Source organism: Bidens hawaiensis, unplaced genomic scaffold, assembly GCF_021521415.1.
Source record: "Bidens hawaiensis isolate Kalapana, Puna unplaced genomic scaffold, B.hawaiensis_p1.1 tig00050980_1, whole genome shotgun sequence".
Lineage (NCBI taxonomy): Eukaryota > Viridiplantae > Streptophyta > Magnoliopsida > Asterales > Asteraceae > Bidens > Bidens hawaiensis.
Genome location: NW_027499152.1, coordinates 54,008 through 63,207, shown reverse-complemented (window position 1 = coordinate 63,207; position 9,200 = coordinate 54,008).

Below are 9,200 nucleotides of genomic sequence, written 5' to 3'. Positions count from 1 at the left end.
AAAAGACATATCCTAACAATTGTGAGAAGTGTGCTTCTACACGTGTTAGAGTTTGCAGATTCTGTTAGGTGTTGTTTGTTTTTAAAGACAAAAATTGTCTGCAATATGATTTCATCTGATTTAATGTCTGCAGCTGAAGATGTGGTCTGAAGGTCTGCAATCTGAAAATATAATACTGTTTGTTTTATAAACTGGATATTGTCTGCATAAGCTGAAAATTAGTTATCTATCACATATATATTACAGTAGATAAAAGTCATTTAACATTTGTAGACTGCTAAAATAATTGGTAGTGGTGTACGCACTATGAAAGTGGGTGGTGGTAGACGATTGTGGTAGGCGGTGAACGGTGGGTGGTGGTGATGGACGGTTGTGGTGGTGGGTGGTGGACGGTGATGGTGGTCTATAACGGGTGGTGGTGGTGATGAACGGTAGTGGTGGGTGGTGGACTATGGTGGTGGTGGATGGTTGGGGCGGGTGGTGGTGGCGGCGGCGAACGGTGGTGGTGGTGGCGAGGTGGTGGTGGTGGTGGATGATAGTGGCGGCGGACGGGTGGGTGGTGGTGGTGGATGGTGGTGGCGGGTGGTGGTGGCGACAGATGGTGGGTGGTGGCGGGTGGTGGTGGCGACAGATGGTGGGTGGTGGTGGTGGATGGTGGTGGTGGTGGACGGTGGTTGTGGCCGACGGGGGTGGCGGTGATGGACAGTGGTTGTGGCCGACGGGGGTGGTGGTGATGGACGGTGGTGGTGGCGGACGGTGGGTGGTGGTGGTGGTGGACGGTGGTGGTGGCGGCGGACGGTGGGTGGTGGTGGTGGCGGACGGTGGATGGTGGTAGTGGTGGTGGACGGTGGGTGGTGAGGGTGTTGGACATTGGGTATTGGTATGATGTTAAGAAGTGTGAGGATGTGTGAAGATAGTGATATTAGCTTATTTTTTAAGACCATAAATGCAGTTTTCAGATCTTTTAAAAAAAAACAAACAGTCTTCAAGAGCTTATGTCTGCGGTTGAAGACCTTATAAGCAAAAACAAACACAACCTTAGTGCATTGAGGAGCCGTGTTCGTTGAGCGCAAGCACGAGTATATTTGAGTGACTTATTTTTCTTATCAGGTGATTTCGTTTTCATAATTCTTTTTGTTTTATTAGTGTAACATCCTAAAAATTTTAATGATGAATAAAGGAAGTTATGTTTAGTGATTTCGCGTAATTAATTAATATCGGGTAGGGAGCGGGTCTTGGACGTGGATTAATTGAGATGGGTTAAATGAGAATGGGATTTCAGGGATATAAATACCCCCAAAATCCCAAAATATCTTCATTTTCACCAAACTCCCTAACACCCCAAAACACACACACACACCACACGCATACCGCCGCCGGCCGGCCGAGCCAAGGGAAGAGTCGGGCAGGTCCGAGAGAGAGAGAGCGATTAGTGTACTAGCAAGTAAACGAGATCCAAACAAGCCCAAAAAGGTATGATTCTTGATCTTTGAAGTTTAAAGATCCAAGCTTTTTTAGTGTATAAGCGACCGAAAATGGTCGGGAAGCGTAGTGGGTGATATTGAACCATAGCAAGGGTGTTAAAATCGCTCAAAATGCTGGAAAGAAACCGAACAGCGGCTGTCTGGGCAACTTCGCCTGCATCTGGGCAACTTCGCCTTCAAAGCGATGAACTTCGCCTGCAAGCTAAGTTCGCCTGATGAACTTCGCCTGCAAGCTAAGTTCGCCTGATGAACTTCGCCTGCAAGCTAAGTTCGCCTGATGACAACTTCGCCTGAGGCCAAGTTCGCCTGATGACAACTTCGCCTAAAGCCAAGTTCGCCTGATGACAACTTCGCCTAAAGCTAAGTTCGCCTAAGGTTTAACTTAGCCTAAAGCTAAGTTCGCCTAAGGTTTAACTTCGCCTAAAGCCAAGTTCGATTAGGAAGTAAACTAAAAATCTAATGAAAAATGTGTTAAGACAGTTAATGGAAATAAAATTTTTCCAAGCTGACCTGGCAGCTCGACCCCAGCCAGGGGCTCTGCCCTTTGGACCCTGCTAGGGGCCGCCGCCCCTAGACCCCGCTGCCAGGGGCGCTGCCCCCGGACCCCCGTTCGTTGTGGGTCATATAAAGATAGACATACATTATGAGAAGTGATAGTTAATTGATACGTATACTTGTTATACAGTCAGCCGTGCACAACTGAAGAAAGGAATTACGATTAACGGTGAACGTAACCGTGTTCAGGTGAGTTTCTAGCCCCATTCCTTGTTATGTTTTCGGGGCTGTGTGCATACTTGATGTGTTGTTAATACATTTATCCTAAGTGATAAGTGTATGCCCTATGTGATATATGTGTTATGTAGGAATGATTGCTTGATGGTACGTGAACGATCTTCGGATATTGCACGCACTGTCTGGTTGTAATGCTATGTATAAGGTAAGTATAATATGAATGCTTATGCGTATGAACGTGATAGAGATAATAAAAGAAGGAAATAATGATGTATGGTCATATGGTTACGAAAAGGGGTACCGAGCCCTAATAATACTCGAGGTATGATGTATGGTTGTATGGTTACGAAAAGGGTACCGAGCCCTAATAATACTCGAGGTATGATGTATGGTTGTATGGTTACGAAAAGGGTACCGAGCCCTAAAAATACTCGGGGTATAATGTATGGAACGAAGAGGGAATCGAACCCTACTAATATTCGAAAACTAGGGACCAGACCCTTATAATATCTGTGATGTTAGGGACCAGACCCTTATAATATCTGTGATGTTAGGGAATCGAACCCTTCTAATATTCGAAACTAGGGACCAGACCCTTATAATATCTGTGATGGTAGGGACCAGACCCTTATAATATCTGTGATGTTAGGGAATCGAACCCTTCTAATATTCGAAAACTAGGGACCAGACCCTTATAATATCTGTGAGGTTATAGGGCGAAAGGCTCTTTAAAACGTATGATTATGTATGTAAAGAAAGTATGAAGGTAAAAATGAAAGTAAAAGCACTTAAGTGTGTATGAAAGAAAGTTAAGAGGTTAAGTATGAAGTGTAAAGAATGTATTGTATGATTATGTGATTAACTAGAACTCACTCAGCGTAGCTGACTTTTAGTATGCACGCAGGTGAGTAGGATGAGACAGCTGGCTTGAGCGGGGACACATGGCAGAAGAATAAGAGCCTGGCATCTGAAGACTTACGATGTTTTAATTTTAATGTTTTAATGTGAAAGACAAAGGACATTTTGAGACAAGTTATGAAATATTGTAATGTTTTATGAAAGTTTTATATTCCGCGTAAATGTTTTAATTAACTATGATATTTAGAACTGTGTTTATGAGTAAATCCAACACGAAAGTAGGGTTACCGGTAACGAGGCCTTACAAGTTGGTATCAGAGCAAAGTTCGAGAGATTTAAGCATCCTACATGCTTAGACTCGAACAGAGTATGGGATATAAGTAAGAAATGAAAGAAGATGCCAGTCCAAGAATGCCATGTGTCGCTCAAGCAAGATTAGTAAAGGTAAATTGTATGATTAAATGATATATGTTAATGAGAAAGAAAATATATGTGAACAAAAGGGATAGGAATAATTTATTGTTGATTTGACTAATTGCTTAAGTAGAATCAGCACAAATAGACTCATAAAGGGAAGTGTATAGGACACGGAAAGCAATGTGATCAGCTAGTCACAGCTGGCCACTGTTATTACCTGTTAGCCTTGCTATCCTTGTACTAAATAGTTTCTTGAATGATGATGTCTGTGTTTTCCCTTTTAGAATACAATGGCTGGTGCCGGAGACATTGTTGGAGCCGGAGGTCGCACTGGATGACGCGGCAGGCCTCGTCGTGTCCAGCAACCTTCGGTTGAGACCGCTTCCAACACTGAAGCTGAAGGAAGCGCAGCGGGAAGGAACCCGGAAAACAATGAAGGAGTTCAACTGGATCCTGCAATTCAAGCAGCTATTGTTCAAGCTGTAGCCACTGCTGTGAAAAATATTACCCCGGGAAGGTCTGCTGGAAGCCGTGAAAGAACTGTTGAAGGGGCGGGTGGTAATGGTAGGAGGGATGACGAGAGGGAAAGGGGTGACTCAAGTGAGGTAAGGTCTGTGAAAGATGATGATAGGAAGAAGGGCCGAGGCGGTTGCAACTATAAGTCCTTCAAAGGTTGTGACCCGCCTAAGCTGACTGGTTTAGGAGACGCAATCGCTACTCTTCAGTGGATAACCGCCATGGATAAGGTTATCCGCATTAGCGAGTGCCGTCCCGATCAAGCGGTAGGTTATGCTACTCAATCATTCGAGGATGAGGCTATGTATTGGTAGGAGAGTGTGGAGCAGAGGAAGACCCGAGAAGAGATCAAAGAGATGAGGTGGGACGATCTGAAGGAGTTAGTAATGAAGAAGTTCTGTGCTGACGCCGAGGTTGAAAGGGCGGAGATGAAGTTCCTAAACTTGAAAGCTGGGACGATGACACATCATGAGTACACTACAGAGTTCAATCGAATGTCTAGGTTGGTACCCGATATGGTCAGCACTGAGGCTAAGAGAATCAAGTGTTATGTGAGGGGATTACCACAGAGAGTCCGCATGTTAGTCAGGACAAGTAAACCTGCTACTTTCGATTCTGCTGTCGAACTCACAGAGATGGTCTATGCAGACCTGGCTGCGGATGATGTGGTGGTGGGAGACGAGAAGAAAGAGAAGAAATGGGCCGCTCCTGCTAAACGAACCGGTACTCAGTTATGGAACCCCAAAGATAAGAAGCAGAGAGTGTGGGAGAAGAGATCGTGTAAGACCTGCGGAAAGATGCATGGTGGTGAGTGCAAGTGGGGTAAAAGTTCTGGTGTTTGTCTCAAATGTGGAAAGGCTCACGGTGGGGAATGCCGGATGGGGTCTAATGTGTGTTATAAGTGTGGGAAGGTAGGGCATTATGCCAATGAGTGCAGTGCAAAGCCAGCATGTTACAAATGTGGCAAGACAGGCCACATAGCGAGAGAGTGCACAGATGGTGAAGCTGGAGGTAGTGGAAGGAAGGATGCCGATCAAGCTAGGCCAAGAACTAGAGCCTACATGCTGACCCAAGAACAAGCCAAGCAGATTCCGGATGTCGTCACAGGTACGTTTCTAGTGAACGGTGTTTTCCGCTTCTGTATTATTTGATTCGGGCGCAAACAAAAGTTTCGTAGCCACACCATTTAGTAAACTAGCTAAAATGAAATGTTGCCGAGTGTCTGAAACTTTTGTAGTAGAAACCGCCAGTGACACTTCGGTTAAAATAACAAAAATGGTTAAGAACTGTAAGATAGAATTGGAAGGACATGAGTTCCCGGTTACCTTGTACGTTATGACCTTGGGAGGGTTCGATGTGGTTTTGGGTATGGATTGGTTGTCTGAGTTTGAGGCTCAGATAGTATGTAAGAGTAGGATGATAAGGTTAAAGTCATTGGATGGTAGTGCGGTAACGGTTTATGGTGATAAGGAAAGTTCTGAGCTTAATGTCATTTCGATGATAAAAGCCGAGGGTTTGCTAAGGCGAGGGTGTCGTGCCTACCTGGCGTATGTCGTCAACGCTGCAGCCGAGACGAAAGAAATGAAAGATGTTCCTATTGTACGCGACTACCCAGAAGTATTCCCTGAGGATCTTCCGGGGTTGCCGCCGGAGCGAGAGATATAATTTCAGATAGATTTAATACCAGGAGCCCAACCTGTCGCGAAAGCGCCTTACCGTCTAGCACCGTCCGAGATGAAAGAATTGATGTCACAACTGCAAGAACTCCTCGACAAAGGTTTCATAAGACCGAGTGTTTCCCCGTGGGGCGCACCAGTGTTGTTCGTGAAAAAGAAGGATGGAAGTATGAGAATGTGCATAGACTATCGTGAGTTGAATAAGCTTACGGTAAAGAATAGATATCCGTTGCCAAGGATTGATGATCTGTTTGACCAACTTCAAGGTTCAAGTTGGTTCTCACGAATAGATCTCAGATCAGGCTACCATCAGCTGAAGGTGAAGGAGGCAGACATCCCTAAGACAGCGTTCCGAACGCGGTATGGACACTACGAGTTCCTCGTAATGTCATTCGGTCTAACAAATGCTCCTGCAGCATTTATGGACATGATGAATAGGGTGTGTCGACCGATGTTGGATAAGTCGGTTATCGTCTTCATTGACGATATATTGATTTATTCAAAGAACGAGTCTGACCATGCTGAGCATCTAAGAGAGGTATTGGAGACTCTGAAGAAAGAGAAGTTGTATGCCAAGTTTTCGAAGTGCGCGTTCTGGTTAAGAGAAGTGCAATTTTTAGGTCACGTGATTAATCCGGAGGGGATTACCGTGGACCCAGCTAAGATTGAAGCGATAACGAATTGGAGGACTCCGCAGAACCCGACTGATATACGAAGCTTCCTAGGGTTAGCTGGCTACTATAGGAGATTCATCGAAGGTTTCTCCAAGATAGCCGCACTGCTGACCGGTATGACTCGAAAGTCGATAGTATTCAGTTGGGGAAAGTTTCAGGAAGAAGCCTTTGAAAAATTGAAGAAGAGACTCACGCAAGCTCCAATCCTTACTCTACCCAATGGTGACGAGGATTTCGTTGTTTGTGCTGATGCTTCGCATCAAGGATTAGGTTGCGTGTTGATGCAACGAGGGAAGGTGATAGCTTACGCGTCTAGACAGTTGAAGGTCCATGAAAGTACTTATCCGACGCACGATTTGGAGTTAGCAGCTGTAGTGCATGCTCTTAAGATATGGAGGCATTATCTGTACGGTACTAAGTGCACTATCTATACAGATCATAAGAGTTTAAAGTACTTCTTCGAGCAGAAAGAATTGAACATGAGGCAGAGAAGATGGTTAGAATTGATAAAGGATTACGACTGTGAGATTAAGTATTACCCCGGTAAAGCTAAAGTGGTCGCTGATGCGCTAAGTCGTAAGAATGAGGAAGTCCTTGCAGCAGTGAAGTCATACAAGTTGATCATGAACTCAAGTCTTTTTGAAGAAATCATCAAAGTGCAGTCAGAAGTGTTAGTAGACGAAGGGTTAGTAAAGAAAGAAAGGATTTATGGCCAGCAAGATGGGTTGATGGAAAACACTCATGGAGTTAAAACTAGGTTCGACCGTATGTGGATCCCACACCATGGTGATCTTAGAAGTCGAATCTTAAATGAAGCTCATAAGTCAAGGTACTCAATCCATCCTGGAGCTACAAAGATGTACCAAGACTTGAAAAGAGATTACTGGTGGCCAGGAATGAAGAACGATGTAGTGGATTATGTTGGTAAGTGCTTAACTTGCTTACAAGTCAAAGCCGAACACCAAAAGCCTTATGGGAAAATGCAACCGCTAGAGATACCTGAGTGGAAATGGGAACACATCACCATGGACTTCATAACTAAGCTACCTCGTACAGCTAAGCAACATGATACCATCTAGGTGATTGTGGACCGTTTGACCAAGAGTGCTCACTTTCTGCCCATACGAGAGGCCATCTCGTCAGAAACGTTAGCAAGCTTGTTCATCAAGGAAGTTGTAACCAAGCATGGAGTACCGTTATCAATCGTGTCTGATAAGGATACACGGTTTACTTCGAGGTTCTGGAAGAAATTCCATGAAGCTTTGGGGACGAGGTTGAACATCGGTACGGCGTATCATCCTCAAACCGATGGACAGTCTGAAAGGACGATCCAAACCCTTGAGGATATGCTACGTGCTTGTGTCTTAGATTTTGGTGGAAGTTGGGATGATCATCTGCATCTGGCAGAGTTCTCCTATAACAACAGTTACCATTCAAGTATTGGTATGCCACCGTTTGAGATGCTTTATGGTAGACGATGTAGAACCCCGGTGTGTTGGGGTGAGATTGGTCAGAAAGAAATGGGAAGTCTAGAAGTGGTTCAAGAAACGTCTTCAAAGTTCGATCAGATCAAAGCAAGAATGAAAGCCGCGCAAGACAGACAAAAGTCTTATGCAGATAAGCGGCGACGAACAATTGAGTTTAACGTTGGTGACAATGTGATGCTCAAGGTCTCGCCTTGGAAGGGGATTATCCGTTTTAGGAAAAGAGGAAAGTTGAGTCCGAGGTACATTGGACCGTTCAGGATTGTAAATCGTGTGGGTGAAGTAGCTTATAAACTGGATTTACCCGATGAGTTAGAAGGAATTCATTCAACCTTCCATGTTTCTCATCTGAGGAAGTGTCTAGCTGATGACACGTCTCACGTGCCATTAATGGACATCGAGGTTGATGAACAATTGAACTACATCGAGCAACCGAAAGAGATTGTTGATCGTAAGGAGAAGCAGCTTCGTCACAAGACTATACCTTTGGTAAAAGTGATATGGAAACACCGCACAGGATCGGATGCTACTTGGGAAGCCGAGGATGAGATGCGCAAGTTTTACCCTAGTTTGTTTATGTAATAGTTAGGTTTCGGGGACGAAACCTCTTTAAGGGGGGAAGACTTGTAACATCCTAAAAATTTTAATGATGAATAAAGGAAGTTATGTTTAGTGATTTCGCGTAATTAATTAATATCGGGTAGGGAGCGGGTCTTGGATGTAACATCCGGCCCCTCGCACCACCAATATTGTCCGCTCTGCCCACGAAGAGCTCACGGATTTGTTTTTGGTTGCCCAAAACGCGTTGGTGATTGAAGAGGCAGGACATTACTTATGAACCAGTGATCTCTCTTGTCCACGGCCGATGTGGGATAGCCTAAGAGTGGGACGATGTTGTGTTTGCCAAGGGTGTTACAGACAACCCCCCTTTGGACTCATCGTCCTCGATTAGGTGTGTCCCAACATCCCGAACGGCACAAGAGTGGCTCTGATACCAACTGTAACATCCGGCCCCTCGCACCACCAATATTGTCCGCTCTGCCCACGAAGAGCTCACGGATTTGTTTTTGGTTGCCCAAAACGCGTTGGTGATTGAAGAGGCAGGACATTACTTATGAACCAGTGATCTCTCTTGTCCACGGCCGATGTGGGATAGCCTAAGAGTGGGACGATGTTGTGTTTGCCAAGGGTGTTACAGACATGATTGGTTTTAAGTCTTGATTATAAGTTAGCATAATTAATAAGTAAATTATTATATATAAGGGTGTAAGATAAAGCAAGAACCAACTTTAAACAAGCACAAGTTAACCTATAATTAAAGATTATTGTTTTAATATTTTGTCTTATAATATATTGATT